At 39.7% G+C, this 19,654-nt stretch overlaps 1 protein-coding gene and 1 long non-coding RNA gene across 7 annotated transcripts in view; both read right to left on the bottom strand.

Annotated features, from left to right (window-relative positions):
• Nucleotides 1-19,654, bottom strand: part of RGS6 (regulator of G protein signaling 6) — a 249,500-nt gene that overhangs the window by 127,339 nt on the left and 102,507 nt on the right. The window lies entirely within an intron of this gene.
• On the bottom strand, nucleotides 13,865-16,979 carry LOC135448144 (uncharacterized). The gene is made up of 3 exons (XR_010440405.1): nucleotides 16,840-16,979; nucleotides 16,532-16,588; nucleotides 13,865-14,151 (listed from the first exon to the last, which is right to left on the bottom strand). It is a non-coding gene; the product is annotated as an uncharacterized LOC135448144 (long non-coding RNA).

The following is a 19,654-nucleotide window of genomic DNA, read 5'->3' as shown; positions in this document are numbered from 1 at the left end:
CTACTTCTCACAGAAATCTTATCTTCTTTCTCTGAAAGGCAGCCCCAAGGCAGGTGACTCTTCTTCACCTTTAAAATAGATGTCATTCTATTTTAACTCCAGTCAAAAACTTCAACATATTTCAGTAACTCTGGTCCCACAGTTACTGTGCAATATGAATCTGAAGCAACAACCTTGCTCCACCCCACACAAGAATGTGAATACCTGGCACAGGATTTTTGTTTACTTTTTAACCATAGATCAAGATTCAGCTTGGCTCTCTAAGATCCTAGCAGGGATGATGGGAGACAAGCAAATGTCTGAAAAGCTTGTACCAGCAGTCTTTTAGTGACAACAGCACTCAGCTGCAGAGCTTTTTCAAGTTATAATAACTAAGATATTTTATAATATGTACTGTACAAGATGATACCAGGGAATACAGCTACTACAAACTAATTAATCCCATAGGATTAGAAGCAGTCTTCTGAGCCTAATGCCTGTTAAGGCATCTGAGAATTATTCATCATCTCATGATAACCCTATTTTCTCTAATGTATTATTACTTACATGTTAATGGCACCCTTACAACATTTAGAAGCCTATCGCACCCAGCACCATGCTGCCATTTATTTCCTGTATATGTACCATTTGGCTGTCATCAATGTCTCTTCTCAAGCCTTTTTAGCTGTTGACCCAATTTAATACCTTCCTGGAGACTGTCATCCTAGCTGTAATTAAAGAAGAACTTCACAACAAATGCATTTCTCCAGAACCCACATCTGTTAACTCTTCTCTTAGTGCATGTGCCTGTCTACCAGGCATATTACAAAAAGATACAGGAAGCATTAGGAAGCACAAACTCTGTGTCTTGCCAGTACAACTCACCTAAGAATAAATATTTAGTTATTACTAATGAAAACCTAACGCTAATGCTTTAGTTAGGACTTTGCAGTGCTATACAGGCTTAGAGAAGAATTTGGACGTTGTAGCAATTTGTGGTATGTTACTCATGACACTGCAACCTGGCGTTACCTCAGTGGTGATTACAGCTTGGCCATCACTCAATTTAACCTAATTTGAGTGTTCTTTCTTCGACATTAAGATTGCAATGAGCCCTAATTGTAACACACATTAGAATAAGACAGACCATACACTACACTCAGTAGCAACCTCTAAGATTACTTGAGCTGTATGACTTCAAGTATAGCCATACTCTATATGCTTGGTATTTGCTCACATTTTCCTGTCATTTTCCAGTAGTCTTCCCTTTCTGCAACTCAGATCTGCACTGGAAGTAGTTAGTGTGCTGACAACTTGCCAGATGATCCTGGTAATTAATCATTCATAGTATCAGACCAGGAATCCCCAAATGTTAAAAACAAACCAACAAATGAACAGGCCACTACTACTTATCACCCACCACTCCCTACAGAAGAAACCAGGAAAGAAAACTGCTTTGAAGTAACCCTCATGGTTTTCTCTTCCTGTGCTCTGTTTCCATGTCGGAAGGGCATCTTTCTCTCTCTCTTCATGGAAAAGTATTTCTATGCCCATATGAACCTGCTGGAGCTTAGAAAACAATTTGCACAATTTCCCAGTCAGCAGTAGGAGCTCCAAAGCTGGGGCAGAGCTGATGGGGCTGTGCTGTCCTGTGCAGGTGAGATACCAGCTTCGAATGCAGGGTGAGCTCACCCAGCCAGGCTCACACCTCTCACATTCCATCCATAAGCAAGCAAATGACAGAGGTGTCAATCCCAACAATAGGTGGAGGTATCCTTTGAAATCAGGACATCCAGAACAGAAAGATGAAGAGCTTCCTAAGCATCCATAATAGTTCATCAGATTTGGGGACACACCACTCAGACAGAACCTGAGAGAGATGAGGAAAGGAAACAGGGCTCTACAACAGCAGGGGGTGATGAGAACAAGTCAGCCATGTCAATCCCCATAGCCTTGACTTTAGTGTTATTCTCTGTTACTATTCATTAACTAATAGCTAGGAAGCAGCACTGACTAGTAAGGAACAAACATGACAAATGAAAACTCACCAAAACACAAAGCTTGTGTCAGTCTTGCACAAGGTTTTACATTTACCCCAAACTCCAGTAGAAGACCCAAGAGCTGCTATGCACATTCAAAACATCACAGGTGTATCTCTCCAGCATCCCAACACCAGGATTTAGCAGTTCTTTGAGTCACTAAGTAAGAGATATTAAGCTGCACTCCAGCACTAAGAAAGCAATTACCACTATTCAATAAAATTTGCAGCTATGCAGTCTTATACAATGTGACAGGTTAATCATGCTTCAAGGCACAGTATGATTGCCTAGGGGACATAGAAAGCACTTCTTGCTCACAGTGTTTTATGAACAGTTATTCTTATCTTTCTCCAAAACAGGAAGAGAAATAGATGTTACAAATATGGCCAATTCAAATGATGTCAAATCATGTGTAGGGCACTAATTGGCACAAAAGAGCTATCAGAACCTTTTTATCACTTCTATTTGCTTCTTTTTTAATAAAAAAAAAGCAATTGATGGAAAGAGCAGAAGTTCTATGAAATACTAAGAAAACGTGATAAAAAATGTTCTAGTTTGTGCCTTCTGTATTTTTAATACTCACGTAACTTAAGTTCGTTCACAATCTGTTGATTAAAACTATTTACATGCAGGTTTTGTTTCAGCTCCCATTAAAAGACTGATTGCAGCTATGGCACAACTAACAAAATATCCTCCTCTACTAAATGAAAAGCATGAAAAAACAATGAAAATTTAAAATATTTTCATAATAGTTAACAGATAAAATTCATATGGGAAGCATCCCCTGAAGAATGAATTTTACTTCCCATACATAATATGAATTATATCTGACAAAAGTGGAACAGGAAAACATACCTGTTTCTTTATGGCAATATCACTGCATGGATGGCAAGGAGCTCTTATTTTAACCACAGTAATAACAATATCCCATCATTTTCACAGTAATCTAAAACTTTAAGAGCAAGACTTCAATGCCAATATTATTTAACTATCCAGTTATTTCCTAAATTGCCAGCCAACTTGTTACTTGATAATTTTAGTTCTAAAGAAAAAAAAATCCCACCAAAACCAGACACAATGTAAAATACACACTGGATAGAGTCATTCCAGACTCTTTACTAGCACTCTCATACAAACTGTTGTAAAGGTTTGCATGGATAAATCAAAGTTAAGACCAGGGATGAAATTCCTAGAAAACACAGGATTAATTTATCAAATTAGCTTAGAGTATTTTCATGGTTGATGGTAAGTTTATGCTATTCTCCAGTCCCTTTCCAGTCACTCATATGAGAGAGTATGGGGAATATAGATCTTATGAATACCTGACTTTTTCTCATATCCTGATTAAAACCAGGTGGTTTCCCATGGGGGGGTACAAAGAGATATTACAACAACATAAGATTTTTTTTCTTTTGTCTGTGTAGATAATCCAGACACTTGTTCTGAAAAGAAAAAAGTGCAGAACTGTCAGCTAAGCAGAGTCCAGGAGAGCAGAGAACATTTTTTAAAGTCTGCCAACACTGAAACTTGTAACAGAAACATCCAGGGTTTTTTACTTTCTGGAGAGAGTGCGCTTGTAGGAATGCCTGTCAAAGCTCCAAGATCACATCTCTTGGGGACAGCTGACATTAAGGTTTTTTCTTCTGAGTTGCTGAAAGTAGGTCATTCTTTTTACTACTGTCACCCCTTAGCAGAGGGAAGTTTCTTTTATCAAAGCCATATCTTCTCACAAATGCACTTCAAAGAAAACTTTCCATCAACGTTTTTCTGTTTGGATTTTGCAGGGAAACTTGCACAGCTATGGAAATTTTTTCCAAACACAGCCGCCATATTTAAAAAAATATTTTTATCTGAGTTACTGTGCTTTGAATTGATGTATTTTTCTTCTAGAGCTCAAAATTTTAAAAAAAAGTACCTAGCAGAGCAAGCTCCTCACACAATATGCACCATTCTCATTAGAAATTTTCAAACAGTGCTGAAACAGTAGAAATTATTCTGCCATATTCATGGCACATCACTAGTATTTCACTGACTTACACCAAAGTACTCTAAACGTGATTCAGCATAGGTAAGTTAAAACTCAGGACATGCACCCAGTGGATACAGGGATACCCCGGGCATCCTGCACTGAGATTTCTAGGATTTTTACCTGAAGTCAGCTGTGCATGAACCTGTGGCACTGTGTCCTGCTGTACTGAGCCCTGCAGCACTGACCATATTGTGCAGCCTCAGCTGCCCAATTGTGGGTGGATGTTCTACCCTTGCTCCATTACATACCATAAACATTCCATGTCCATGGTCCCTGCTCTGATTAAATGGCATAGGTTCTGATTTCCAAGCATATGATTCCTCTTTCTTTTTGATCAAATCCTGTTGGTTTTATTAGGATTAGTTTAGGTTCATACAAGCCTGAAGCAGCAATAAATCCAAGCACTTCTGAACTTATAGAAGACCAAACTCTTACCATTCCTTTTTTATTCCTAAGATGGGAGGGGAGAAGGGTTTAGCAGTTTTTGAGTTCTTTATAACTGAATGGCGTATTTATTTTGCTAGGTAGATGCTGGTTTGCCTCCTGCATAATCCCCTCAAATAACTCTAAAACATTTTCTAGTTCTTTAAAACAAGAGAGCAATTTCAAAAGATCACATAAAATTTGGCATAGGAATAGAATTCAGGAACTACCTTTTATTCTCATCACATCATTTTGTTGAGGAGGCAGATTACAAATATGTTTCTCATATCAAAAAAGGGGCAATCCAAAAGTAACCGGCCATTTCTTCCTTCTGTGCAACTGCAGCATTGCAGCAAATAATTTTCCATCTGGCAGCTGGTCTGCCTGTACCATTTTCTTCCCATTAGTCCTGCTTGAGGTTTAGAGGTATCAGCACCAAGCAGAATATCACTGTTACACAGACGAGATCTTCCAGTTCCCAGCTGATGGATGACCCCCTCAGGGCACTGCCACCAAGGTAAGGCCAGGCATCCTCATAGGAGAGCCTGAGGGAGGAAGGCACAGCTTCTGCACTGTGCAGCTCTTCAGGGAGAACAGCCTCTGATCTACATAAGAACCAACAGAAAAAGAAGTTTCTCCATCTCCAAATTGTATGCTGTTCACATTTTACAGTTCTTAGTATTCTCTGCAAAATCCTGCTCTGACTTTTGTGGGATGTGGAGTTAAGGCTGTTGGGGCTAAGGACTGAATGCACACTAGGAAGCAAATGTCTGGAAAGATTCTATGTAGGGAATGCATTATTTTAGAGACTTTCCAATGGAATTATACACTGTACAATGCACTGTACCTTGCACACAGTAGGCTGAACAATGAGAAAACATTTACAGCTATACCAGGAGCCATAAGGAATTAGCAGCTGTTTTTGAATTGCCAACACTTAACTGAGGACTAGGAACCTTTTGGCAGAAATGGTGCTTGTTTCAGGTGAACACAGCAAAGCACAGCTTGGAAGCAATGTCAGTCTTCTCCAGATCAGCTCTAAAAAGGAGCTGGGAGTTTTCAGAACTGGAGATTTGGCCATAAATACACCCATATGTTATTCAATATAATTCTTCTAGAATAAGAACAACCCTGTAAGTGACAATAGGCCCCAGAGTACCTTTTCCACCTAACCATTTCCTGCAGGGGAAGAAAGAGAAGCACAGAGGCCAAAGGCTATAAAGGGATCACATTAAATGCTGCTGTACTCCTTTTCCCAGGGATTATAGGAGACTGCCACACTGCCATAGCCCACGGGGTCCTCTCCACTTGAGACCTAGATGATAAGGAAGAGCTCATGGATGACTTCTCTTCCCTTTCATGCAGTAAAACACAAAATGCAAGAACACAAAGCAGTGGCGCAGGGTCTGACAAGAAATCTACCCACTCCTGTACTCTGTAAAACACTGATCAATACACATGTCTAGACAAAAGTGCAAGAACTAGGTGACTGTGAACATAGTAATTCTAAGTCTATTCGATGCCCAGGCTTGAGGAATTTTATTATTTTATTTTAAAGGACTCCTTTCAGTGACTACAGAAGAGCGTGTTTAAAGGTATGGACATGACAGAGCAAGTATTATCCTTGCTCCAACTGCCCCTTGTAACACAGGAATGTTACAGCTGATAGTTTCATGCTGCTTCATATTTGAGGTATGCCTTCCAGCACTCAAACCACTTCATAAAGCTGGAAGGAGAGGGAATCACCTGCCCACAGGTATGAGAAAAGCTAACAAGAAAGTTCATTTTGGAGTTTTAATTCTGCTTTTAAACTAGTGTCTTTCTTTACTTCTACAGTTCACTCGTGCAGCCTTCAAAAAACACTAGAGAAACTAAAGACAGTTACTGCTTTTGCATTATGACTGACAGTGCCACTTTCATGGCAGTATAGACAATGCCATTACAGATGGTGACAAAGTCAAGGTAATGGTTTGTGAAGTGTTGAGTACTGCCTGTTTAACTGCCCAGTGACAAAGCCATCATTTGACAAAGCCATCAAAGATCGTCATTCAGAAAAGCATGAGAGCACATGCCTTCACCACTCCTATTAAGTAGAGCATTTAAGTATGCATTTAACTTTCAAGCACCTGCTTATGCTCTGAAGGGTTTATTTGGGGAGTAGGTGTACATTAGCAGACCTTTCAAAGAGAGGTGGTTTGCAGATGTGCTAACTACGAAAGATCCTAAAATGCAGTCACAAAGGAAAGTAATTCAGGGTATTTCGTGAATACCATCTCGCCACAGAAGCTAATGGACAGGGCTTTAAGTTCAACCAGTAGAGGGAACCCAAATGCCACGCACTTCGGCTGCCTCCCTGCAGGAGCTACATCACTCACAAGAACACCCAAGGTTGAGAGCTCCCAGGCTTTAGGCTGCACCACACTTGCTTTTGCTACAACCACCTAGAAAGACACAGCGTTCTTCATTACCTCATGGTCTATCATGGATATATGGACCTTTCGGATATTGCATTTCTTAAAGTAATTTTTAAAGGACAAATATATTCAATGTAATATGTTTGTACAGCCTAAACTAGCCAATTTATATTTTCCAGCTTTACTGCTTCATTCACATTATGCCTGTCTTCTATTATACCATATAATCTAATGTTCACAGTATGCACAATAATAAAGAACACCTGAAAGGAAGGAAGACATGTAAGGACTCAATCCACAACTTCGCTGTCTTCTTTTTTTTATATATATATATAACTGTTTGGGAGCACATTTGTACCATTTTCTCACTGTATATATTGGTTTGGGGACGGGCGTAGTTGCCCTTGATACAGACTTTTCTGGCACAAAAATCTTGCAAGTGGGAGTTTTCCCTCACTGCCTGAGAATTTCTTCTGCTTAAGTGTTTTGGAAAAGCTACAGTGTGTTTCCCATGCATTTTCTGGCAGCCTACCTGAATCCCTTTTCAGCATCTTGAACTGAATTTGCATGTGAAAACAGATTACCCTAAGACAATTACAATGTCAACTGATTAAGAAACTCCCGCACTGCTAGGATTGTGGAATTTATTTAAAAAGGACAATGAGGACTTTGTTGAAAAATGAACACCCTTGAAAGACTTCAGGAAACATGAAAACACTTTTTTTTTTTTTTCTTTTAGTATCACATTCTGTGGGAGAGAGCAATTGGCTAAGTTAAATTCACTTAATACACCATTTCTTTCCTGTTTAAGTGTCCAGAGGGAAGTTTCATGTAGGGAAATTTTTTGTACACTTCTTAAAAAGAAGTGCAACTGTATCTGTTCCTCCTGAGGATGCAAGCACTAATAGATGATCCAGAGTAATAAAGGCTGCAGAGCCACATGAAAAAAACACAGCGTTGGATCCTAATAGTAACTCTGCACTTATTTTATCCACTGCCTTTATGGCTTCATCAAACATGACCAACCCTCTTTCAACCTCCTCTCCAAACTGAGGACTGTCAGACAATTCAGCATCAATTTGTAAGACAGTTGGATTTATGTGCTTGACTATTTATTTGAGTTGCTCTTCTCCCTATTTTCTTCAGTGTCACTAACCTTGAGATGTGGATGACAGAAGCATTAGCTTTCATAAATTTCACATTAAAAGCAAAAGTATTTGCTGATTTCCCTATTGTCATCTCTGTCAAAAATCTCTAATTCCCTCCAGCTCAGTTTCCTCCAAAAGGATAATCTGCTGCTGACACCTGTTGTCAGCAGTGAGGGTAGTTTAGCAGGGAGTGAACATTACCTAGGGAAAATACTCTCAGGGCCACACTGCATGCAGCTGGTTTCAGAAATTGCAACTGGGTTATTCCCTGCCCCTCTCCAAGAAGAAAAGGGAAAAACAAAGCTTTTAGCATGGATGCTAAAAACCAGCAAATTTGTCACAGTTGATATTTGCACAACTCCCTGATTTGCTGGAGACAAAGAATGAACTGAGAGGGCTGGGAACCATGAAGTATGAATTTCATTCTCCTCACGTTTACACAGAGAAAGAAAAGTACAACCCTCTTGCATTTTAGACCACAAACTTGGGACCAAATTCGTTTCATCAAGCACTGATGTAGCTTTGGGGAGGGGGAAAAAAAAGTAGGTTCTGGCTTAATTTGAAAGCACACTGGATAAATTTAAAAGCAGGTCTGCTTATGTGATTTATTATAGAATACTGTAATTCCTGGACTGAAGTAGATTTATGTGGCCTGTGTGTAATTTAGATCCAAAAGGAGAAGCAGTGTCACTTACAGTGAAACTTAACTGAGAGGTACGTCCCCCATTCTCTTGCTTGTCAGGCATTTCAATTATCTTTCTGGTACTTTGTTATAAATAAAGCTGCAAGGAGATCTTCTAATCCAGGCTGTCTGGAAAAACCAGGGCTCAGAGGACCCAAAAGTCACTTGTATAATTGGGTTTTAACTCAGATCTACCCAAACCTGTGATTGCATTCATACACAGAAAAATCCCAAAGTGTTATACTGCCACAAAAGCACAGTATTTATCCACCCAGTCATACTCAACAGTCAGCATCAATCTTCACTTGAAAGGCAAAAACTCTAAAGACATGTAGAATCTGTACTTCTTAAGTCTCCAGTTTCCAACAGCTGGCTTTCTGACCAAGGAAAGCTTATCCTTATTCTGAAAAGCACATGACTTCAAACACTGTCAATTGTGCTACTGTCTGAATTGCAAGACAGTTGTGTTAACTTCAACCAGCTTAGTTCTTTAACCTTTCTGCTTCTCCTTCCACCTCCCCTCCACAGTTTGTACTGCACTTTGCTACATGCAATACTTCTCTTATTTCAAAAGACTAAATAAAAAAATAATAAAAATGTATAGATTTCATAGCATAGAATATATCTCTTTTATGCCCCATATAATACAACTGATAGCACCACTTATACATTACCAACTTAAATAGACTCTATTCTGCTGCTTTAAATATATATATTCTAGCAAGTCAAGTAATTTTTACAGAGGCGATTACTGTCTTGAATGTTAAATTCAACCCCCTATCTGGAACATTCTCCAGTCCTTTCTCACTTATTTGCAGGCAGCCTTTGCTAATATTTATCTTTTGTTCATTAAAAATCTTTTTCAGAATATTAATTACAACCTACAGAGTCTGAAAGGCAGTTCTTGAACTGACAAGACTACTATTTTCTCACCTGCACATCAGGTTGCTACTCAGCTACCCAGAACTTGTAGTAACAATGCTGCCTTGCTGTGCTGAAGAAAGCAACCCTTTTTGAGGTTTTCTTTTTCTAAATCGTCATGTCATCAATTCCTGATGAAAAGATAGCTGTTTACTTCCTTCACACAAAACAACAACAAAAGAAATCTTCAACAGTCTCTGGTGTCTAAACCTCCTGCTGTCACAGGGCTGTCCCCCAACCTGTATCAATCCCCCTCTTCCAGTCCATCCACCACAGAAACTAGAAAAAGGCACAAACACTCCCCTGCCATCTTGAAAATAATAATTCCTATCTACACTGACCACAGAGTTGCAACACAGTAATGAACACAACATTCTCTAGCAAAAAGCAAACCTTCTGGGCAACAACAGTCATATAGCAATAGTTCCTAGGCCTGGCAGCTCACAAAAAACACACCTCTACCCATTTGCCCTTCAAAGCTGGGGAAAATACACATTAATCACAAGCATGTACAAGAAAATGTTAAGAAAATAACATCATAAACTGCTGTGATTTTCTCATGTTGCAGTTGTTTTGTGGTCAGCTGTGGTTTCTGGGTTAGTAAGCCTCAAGTAGAAAGGGAAATGTATGTTACATACTATCCATGGGCAGGAACCTAAATCACAGAAATGGTCAGTGGAATTTCCCTTTCATAAATATTACCTGTTACTTATTACAGTAATCAAATGATAAACCAAAATAGCAGTCTCTAAAGGTCATTTTTTGGGTGTAGTTACAATCTCAATCAAAAGACCAGAACTCTGCTTGAAACATAACTAGAGGCAAGGGAAACAACAAAGCCACATTACTTCTGTGAATTAACAAAAAGTGAGGCACAACAGATTTTGGTTCTCTTCATGCTTCTTATTTAAGACTCTTGCTTTCTCTAGCTCTAGAATTGATGACTATAAAGAAATTACAATTCAGATGAGATTTTTCTAAGCTCATCCTTATATGACAATTTTCACAAAAATGTATTAAAATGTGTTTTAAATGTGTCATCTGCTTTCCAAAAACATTTGCAGATAACAAGCTAGATGGCTTTTTTTCCTCACATTCAGTTTCCCAGTTGATATATTAAAATATAAAATCTGAACTGCAGTATAAAGATAAAGAAGCAACTCGATAAAACATGGTAGGAATTTATATAAACTCATTACACAAATCATTGTATTAGGTTTACAGGGGCCAATCTTCTGTTTAAAGGAAAGGAGATTATATTTAGCAAATGGCCAAGACATGGAAGCAGAAAAGATTTGCTGTTACAGCAGCGTACACAGCTATTAGAGAAATTGTAATTGTGCAAAAAGCTGTAATGAAAGCCCTCAGCCTTCATTCCAGAGGTACAGCAATCCCACACTGTAGCTAAAAGCTTCTGCAGCCCAAAGCAGCACACATTTCCTCATCCTCTCTTCTGACCCTCTCTGGCTGGGAAGCACTCGCAGAAGCTGATCCTTGCTGTTTCTCCAGGGCAGCAGCAGGATCCCTCCAGCACCCAAAGAGACTCAGACCACTGCTAGAAGCATTTCTGTGCTTTACACCCTCTAATTTATCTGTGTGCATGCACAACCCCATACCCATGCAGCCAGGCACACACATGTGGACACTGCAGCAATTCCTGCTCTGACTGCAGGAGCCAGTTTCGTGCTCCTGGCATAAACAGGCTGAGCTGATGAGCTAACTGCTGAAACACATGCAGGAGGCTTCTGTGAATTAGGGGTATATGACAATGGTATTTTTATTCATGCTCATCTAAAAGCCATCATTAACGTGGGACTCTGCGTACTGTAGGTGTCAGACTTCCCCACCCCCAGTGGACCTCTCACTCATTCTTGCTCATGTCATGAGTACAAGGGACAAAAATCACTCGCCCACCAAGCCCACCAAATTTGACACAGCTCAGAGCTGCCTTCAAGCTTGTAATTTCCTGCACTCTCCTGCAACCCAACAATTCTTATTTATAACAGATGCTAATTATTGTTTCTTTATCATCAGGGTTACATGCAATCTGATTTGTGTATCTGTAAGACTCATGGTGGTATCTCTTTCTTTGTTTGTTAGTGACTAATTTAAAATGTTTCATTAAGCCTGAAACAAAAGAACTGAGGCAGGAGGTTAAAACATCACTGCAGGATTCCTTGGCTCTTTGACTACTTTTGGTATTTGAAAAGGACTGAAAATCCTTTGGATGCTAGAGATGTAATCAGACAGCCCAGCCTCTTCCCCACACTGAATTTACAACTTCAAGTTGTATCCTTTACAGTTTGACATCCCTTCAATCCCTCTGCATAACAGAACTGTCATGTACAGTTCACACTCTTCAATAGCAAGTCATGTATTCCCACTTAATGTAACAGAATTATACTGTGTTATCTTCTGGCTGAGCAGGGCCACGTTGCCTCAGCCAATACCAGCACTCAGGCTAGACAGGATCTGCTTCAAAGGAACACAACTGTTTTGGCACCTTACAGCCTACAAAAGTCTAGATTGTTTCATAGATGTGTCATGATCTTCCAGGTGTCCTTGAGCTCTAGTGTTATCTATCCCGGATGCTTCAACTTCATGTTCTACTAATAAAAGCTTTTCTATGGCTTTAATTATGTATTTCTAGAAACCTCCATATTCTGTGCAAGTGCATTTGTATGAGTACAGGTACACAGAAAGACGGCAGGAGATCCTCTCTGTTCCTGAGTGTCTTACTGTATATTAAGCAACCTTTTCTTTTGGGGAAGGGGTGGGCAAGGAGGCATGCAAAAGGGAAAAGAAATCTCTCTTTTCTCGTTATTGTTTCTTTCCAATTGCCCTCTTTCACAAAATGCAATAAAACAACAACAAAAGAATATAAATATTTATGCAATAGGAAATCTTTAGTGTTTCTTTAAGGGAGGCAAGATGTGAAAACACTTGTCTGCTAATTTGCCAACAACATTGAACTGGATCTCCAATACAGGTGTTTTCAGTAGCAGCAATGGAAATGCTGTTGATTTCCACTAGTGGGCCAGAGGAGCCAGTCCTGCTGAAGGGACTAGCCTCAAAGATGACCTTGATCCACCACCAGTCCTAAATCCTGAGCTGGGAGAGGAACAGATGAATGCTGATGCCAGCAATGGGCACTGCAGCTGAGGAAATCAAAGTGCTTTATTCATTTCCTGCCCTTGTTCATTTTAAATCAACAGAGGAAGGGAATTTATGCTCCCACTACAGGCCAAGAGATGCAGATCTAACAGCAACAAGTGGTTTTTTGTATTAGTATGATTAAATGCATTTTCTATATAAAAAGAAACTGAATATTCAGAGTTTAATAACTAGAAGAATGCATGCTCTGAAAGCCTTCAGGAAGGCCTTAACAACTTACTGAGCCAAGTTTCCTTTAAAAGTACTTCCTTGATCTTACTAGAATTGCTACACCGTGATACGGAATCCATGAAGGTGGACTTCTCCTGCCTACACCTTTGTCCCACGCCTCTTTCTCAGACAGATGTCAGATTTATGTGGAGGCATGAGTCCCTGCATGATGTTGCTTGCAAGTGATAAAAAAAATCAACTCTGGCAGCCCTGTTACAATACAAAATCTATTTAAATATCAAACATTATCAAGGCTTTCCCACTTTAAGGACAACATCTAAAAGTAATTTTTTTGTGAATAAACTGTGTCTAAAGTCACAGTTAAACACACAAATTCATACAAGCACAATACTGAGGATTTTTTTTCCCCTGAAGGCAGGAAAAAAGCAAGGAGGGAAGCTGGCAGGTACTGTTATGAATGGCAGTGGCCATGTTGCAGCATTAATTTAAGCAGTCACTGCTCCACCCTTTTCTTGGTCTCCAGAAAAAGGAACATAATGACTAATAGTTGCTTTTTAAAAACTTCTGGGGCAGTTCAGGCATAACCATGGCAAATGCTGTACACAGCAATGCAGCTCTTAGCATCCCTGCAGTAGCTGCCACTTGCTATTGCAGTGGGGCACAGAGAAGTGAAGTGCTTTAACCATCTTCACAGAGGGAATCACAGGTAAGAATAAAGAACCAGGAATACTGGCCTATACCTGTAGTCACTGAGAATTTCTTTCTTTCTTTCCTGCATCTCCACTGTGCTTTCATATTCAAAAGTCCTTTAATTTCACCACTAACATCTACCTGCGAACAGTGACACCACTTAAATAGCAAATGATTAAAAAATATTCTCAGTGACTCATTTTCCTTAATGAGACAATCAGTCTTATTCAGAGCAGCAGGCCCAAGCTAATAAACACACACTTATTGACTGCAACCAAATAATGGCAAATATCACGAACCGATACATTTCCTTCCAGATTGTTCTTATAGACACAAAGCAGTTGTCAGGTCTCTGATGAGGGCTGAGTGCCTCCGTCACCGTGTTGGGCTGCATGACGCACATCCACATTCCGTTCTCGTTGCCCTCATTAAGATGCTCACAGGTAAGCCTGGTTGGCAACTCTGTCAGCCCTTATAGCAACTGCAGGGAATAAATGTTCTGAGTGGTTTTTCAGCTTTCTGAAAATGTTTCTTAATCTACATGACCTACCACACAGTGGAAACTGCATTTATACAGAAGGAAAATTTAACTCCATCTCAGTAAGTAATTTTAAGACAGCAAAGAGGCATCCCTTAGAGAGCAACAAATTCATTAAGCAGTTCAGATTTTAACACAAAATTACAATTCATCATGCTGTTTTCTTGGAGGTGGGATTTAAATACCAATATAGTTGTTAGATAAGGATGAGAGAATATTCACCTTTCTATGGCATATGAAATACACAAGACTGCATGTGGCAGCTGGGAACTACATCTTAAACTCTTGAGAGAAAACAATGAAGTCCTGAGACCAATTAATCTGGGTTCAATGGACTGAATTCAAACCATCCGCTACTCTGAGGAGGACTCTTTTATAACCCTTGATAATAATAGTTTGTCCAGCAAAATAGGCTAGCTGTATGAGACACAGACATTTAGGTTTCATCCTGATGGTAATTCTGAGAGCCAGCAGAGATGATATACTGAGTACTTGTGTGGTTGCAGATTACATGTCCCCAGGGCCTGGCAGGGGTAGAGCACATGGACTGAGAGAATGGGTATCACTGTACTCTGACCTCTGCTGCCATGGACAGAAATAATTCACATAATTACAGAATTTAGCATGCCCACATGCTAAAAATTATTTCTTACAGTAGGAAGCATTTGTTTAATGTAAGACAGATGGGCTTCTGTAATTTGCCACACAGAAGAGGAAATCCCTAATTCATCCATTTCCAGTTTTCCACTGGAAATCCATCCTCACACCATGGGCTTCCTTGTTAAGGTGAAAGTGCTGAATCTCTGCTAGAGGTGGAGAAAGCTGCATGAGCTATTCTGATTTTCAGTGAATCAAGGCTATTGAATTCCCTAAATAAAGCAGCATTAGCAATACAGTAGCAGAGCATTATACTGCTGCAGAAACCAAAATGCTTCATGAAGATGTAGGTTACAAAATTCCTGCCTCCACATGAGGCTGGGAATAAATTAACATATTTCTGATTAAATGCTTTTGTGGGTTTTGGCTGACTTTCAGCCTAAAATTCAAAAAAATTGAAGCTTACAGCTACAACTTCTGTGAAGTGACCTTAATTTTGGGGTTTTTTTGACCTCTGAGTAAAGAGAGTCTTTTTTCTTCACTTAGTCAAGTAAAGGGAATGAAATGTATTACTGGAGTGTGAATTACCTAGCAATCTCCTGGTCAAGCGCAGTAATAAGCTCAGGCATCTCTGATACCCCAACTGTATTGCTTATCAGCAACTTTTAGAGCTAGTCACAAACTAGCAGCATAAAGACAACCCACTGGCTCATGAGGAGGAGGATAGGAGGGGCAAGAACATCCCTGTGGATTGGAATCTCTGAACCACTGAACAACCCAAGTTGGAAGGGATCTGGAAATATCATCCATTCTATTCTGGAGGTTTTAAAGAAGAATTTAGACAAGCTTCTGCTGAAATTTCCCAAGCTGATTTCATTCTGGAGTTTGGTATATCTTAGAGACCTTTCTTCAGTTTCCTACATTCCAGGAAAAGGAAGCAAAGGGAAGCAATGGAGTGGTAACAAGAAAGTATAAACAGAGAGAGGCTCCTCAAGAGACTAACAGGAGGAGAACAGCATCAATGGCCAGATTTCCTTGCACTGCCCCTTGAGCCAAGGACTAGCTTTTATTCTGTGTTTGTGCTGTGCTTAGCACAACCAGCTCCTACGTCCACTATTGCTCTTGGCAGCAGAAACTGGAGCTCAAATTTCAAGCAGATAACACACGATCCTGATTTCCCCTTTTCCTACTACCACAGTCCTCACTTCCATCTCCTACCCCATTATGGAGTTGTACTTCTTCCTTACCACATTCTTTGCTTAAATGTTTTACACACATCTCCCTACCCTTCAAACCCTTGCTCCTTTGAATCAATCAATCACGTCTCTCAAACAAATTCATGGATTTGTGTGAAGTTCTCAGTACAGCAAAGTCACTAGTGTTAATTAGGATCTTTAAAGGCTAACATAACTTTTATCCCTCTTATTACTACTAATAGGAATTAAATGTAATGGATTCTTTTTTCAGTTGTCCCACTGACAAGTCACTTATATACACACTACTTCTGTCAATTACAAAATAAGGAAAATAGTTCTGCCTTATCATTGCAAAACACTTCTTTTCTACCAAAATCTCTAAAGGAAGAAATAGCTCAGTGGTAATAATTTCTGCAAAAGAATAAAGGAGGATGAAGAGAGAAGAAAACTGTTCTCCCTTGGTTTACATGCCTTTGTCATTACAAGAAGCTTTCCAATACCTGGTGTTAAGCACTTGCCTGCAGTCATACCTGTACAAAGAGCTACTTTGGCAGAGGTTCTTCAGAGTCCCCCACTCTTTACACATACTGTTGGAAAAGATGGAATTGTGGTTGGTTTGAGTGATAATGGCAAGTGAACTGAACACTAATTTTATAATGGAATTTTAAATATTACATTTACAATATATTGAAAAAACACCTTAAAAAAATAAAGCACACAATGTATAGCATCCATATTTTGAACCAATTCCTCCCAAGCATATTTTCAAAAAGGAAGCCTAATCTGGTAGATTGGCAAGTTTTGCAGTTACACCTGGAAATGAGCAGGCAGTGCTCACCCCAGAGAAGCAGCACAGTCGCTAAGGAGCACAGTTCTCAGAAGGTGTCATCCAAGGTGCTCTAACAGCAAGATGCCCTGGCCTCTGGTGGCCTCCCAAGGGGAGCAGCAAAATTCCAGACATGATGCATTCTGGATGAGACTGCAGAAAACAGAGGCAAACAAGACTGGAAGGAGCAAAATGGACGGACTCAAGGGGACTTGGTAAAATGGCTTAGTGTATTTGTCTAATTTTTAGCCACTACAGTTCTGAACCATTGCGTGACTATACAGAAGCTTTGCTTTTCATGTCCTGCAGCACTTTGTACAGTACAAAAAGTCATAGCATGTCTGATTAGAGTGGCTCAGGGCATACATTAATAAATGCTCCCACAGCAGACCAGTACTTCTTTTTACATCAACTTACTGCCCTAAAAGTGATCTGGGAAAGACATGGCATGCTCTGACATACTGCTGAGTAATTTTTATTCTAGCAAACTGGAGAATGTGAGAACAAAAGCAATATAATTTTTAAAAAGAAAATGAGAGAGAGCTCAGAATGTACAGATAAACAGCCACTCTGTTGGCAGGTGATGGTAATGAACAGTGAAGCACTAGAGTTTGTAATTTCCTTTTCAATTAGCAAAGGGAACAGTTGCCATCCAAGTGGCTCTCAAATCCCAGTCCCGTTTCCTGTGGCCTGAACTGTAAGTGGTTTCACTAAAAAAAAGAACTTGCATACAAATAAGGTATCTGAATGCTTGTTCAGGGGATAACTTCACAGTACTCAAATCAAAACATATGATGAAACATATGGTAGCTGAAATAAGTGAAAACTCCTAAACCTGCATACAAGCAATGCTGATGGCCAGTGGCCATAAAAGTGGGATTACCATATCTTTTTAACTATGGCACAAAATATTATGGAGATAATTTTATTACTGACAATAATGAACACACATATAAGGGAAAAAACCAGCCTGAATGAAGCAATCTGACAGGTAAAAACATTATCGTATGGATGGGCACACTTACAGAAAAATATTGGGGGGGGGGGAGGGGAAGGGGGAATTATAAAATCATCTTGTGTAATTTTAATTGTTATTTTAACATATGGAAGGAGTAGATCTGAAGGCACTCATGCAAGATGCTGACTAAGATATGCTTTAAGATCCACCCTAGTCCCAGACTGAGAACTATTATAAACTAGGGCTTGTTCCCCTGTTCTTTCATTTTTCTTCGCTGTTACTGAGTTGTGCTGGCTCTTAGATAAAATGGGTTCCAGGCCAATATTTCCATTTCCTCTTTAACAAACTTATTCATGAAACCTTGTCATCTTTGTGCATTGCTCTTCTGCAACACTAACTACTGACGGCTGGGTTGCTCCCTGCATCTTAGCAGCAGTGACTACCCGAGGTAGTGAGTATTTTTCTGACTCAGGCTGTAGGAAATAAGCTATCAGAGTCCCCTGGGGCACAGTGAAGGAATATACCTGAGATGATGGAGAGCAGTGAACAAATAGTGGAAGGCTGTGAGAAACACCTCTTGGCTTTTCCATGGCAGCCTTCCCTGCAAGCCCCCATAAGAGGGATGGAGAGACACACAAACTTCTAAGAGTGGTAATAGGGGCCCACGTTCCCAGATGACAACATCTCACCAGTATTTCTGCATTAGAACATGGCAAATAAATGCACAAAAATGTACCCAATTATACACATAAGTATACAAATATAAAGTAACCAGGAGGAATCCAGGATCATACTTTTGAAGCCTCACTAAACCTTATCTGCTCCCCATCATTTGTGTTTTGTCTAAACACTGAAATATGGATGGGATTTGTGCATTATGAACGAAACTTTCATCTCAGCCACCCCATCTTCCAACTGCTTACAAAACAACAAGTACCTACATGGACCATTAAGAAGTGCTCAGCTTCAAGCCCACATCACTGGGAGGGAGCTCACTTCTCCCTCTTCATTCAGGAGAAGAACCCCTCAGACAAATATGAAAATGCACCACCTCCATTTTTATTTTCAACTCAAAATTATGAACTAGTGTATGGAAAAACATCAGACATGTCTTGTTGCTAATGGTCCAGACTGCAGAGCATCAAATGTAAGGGGAAATACTTCATTCTTTGTAAAGGGGTGACCAGCTCTTCCAGCAACTGTTGGTACCATTTAAAGGAGAATGTTTCTGCTTCCTAACTGCCAGAGAGCTGGATATGAGAAACAAACACTATGATAGACTTCACCAAGTGACACTAGCAAATATGTGAATTTTCATCTGTATTTAAACCTGAAGGTGAACTGAAACATTGCTATTACTAGAAAAATGAAAAGCTCAGATATGATGACAATACCCTAGACTTAGCAAAAGGAAACAGGGGCAGAAGGATTTTTCTATTGACTACTTCTATTTACTTGGAAAGTGGACATTATACTTTTTAACACTGGCTGTGAACCATGTGAAAAAAATAATAACTGGATAAGTAGTGATTTTAAGTAAGACTGTTGCATTAAAGGCCACATGCTGAGCAACTGATGGATTTTATTGCTAAAAAGATTGGAGGCTCTTAGCGAATTGTTAAAATGCTATTACGAAAATTGTTGAGAGGTCCACACTCTAGAGATGTGAAGTCATTATCTCTACATACCAGTGAGTCTCAAGGGTGCACACAGACGTGCAGAGAGTGCTTTAACATCATGGGGGATTGCTGTTGTGAGCACAGAGCGTAGCGCCACTTAAAAGCAACAAAAGCCTGTTCAGTACCTTGTGTGAAACATATCTTTCCAGGGATACCTACATGGATGTGACTTGAAATAACTAAGTTCAAT

The sequence above is a fragment of the Zonotrichia leucophrys genome, chromosome 5 (genome assembly GCF_028769735.1).
Source record: "Zonotrichia leucophrys gambelii isolate GWCS_2022_RI chromosome 5, RI_Zleu_2.0, whole genome shotgun sequence".
NCBI classification, from domain to species: domain Eukaryota; kingdom Metazoa; phylum Chordata; class Aves; order Passeriformes; family Passerellidae; genus Zonotrichia; species Zonotrichia leucophrys.
Note: the sequence above shows the minus strand (reverse complement) of the source record. Positions and strands in the feature narration are given on the sequence as shown.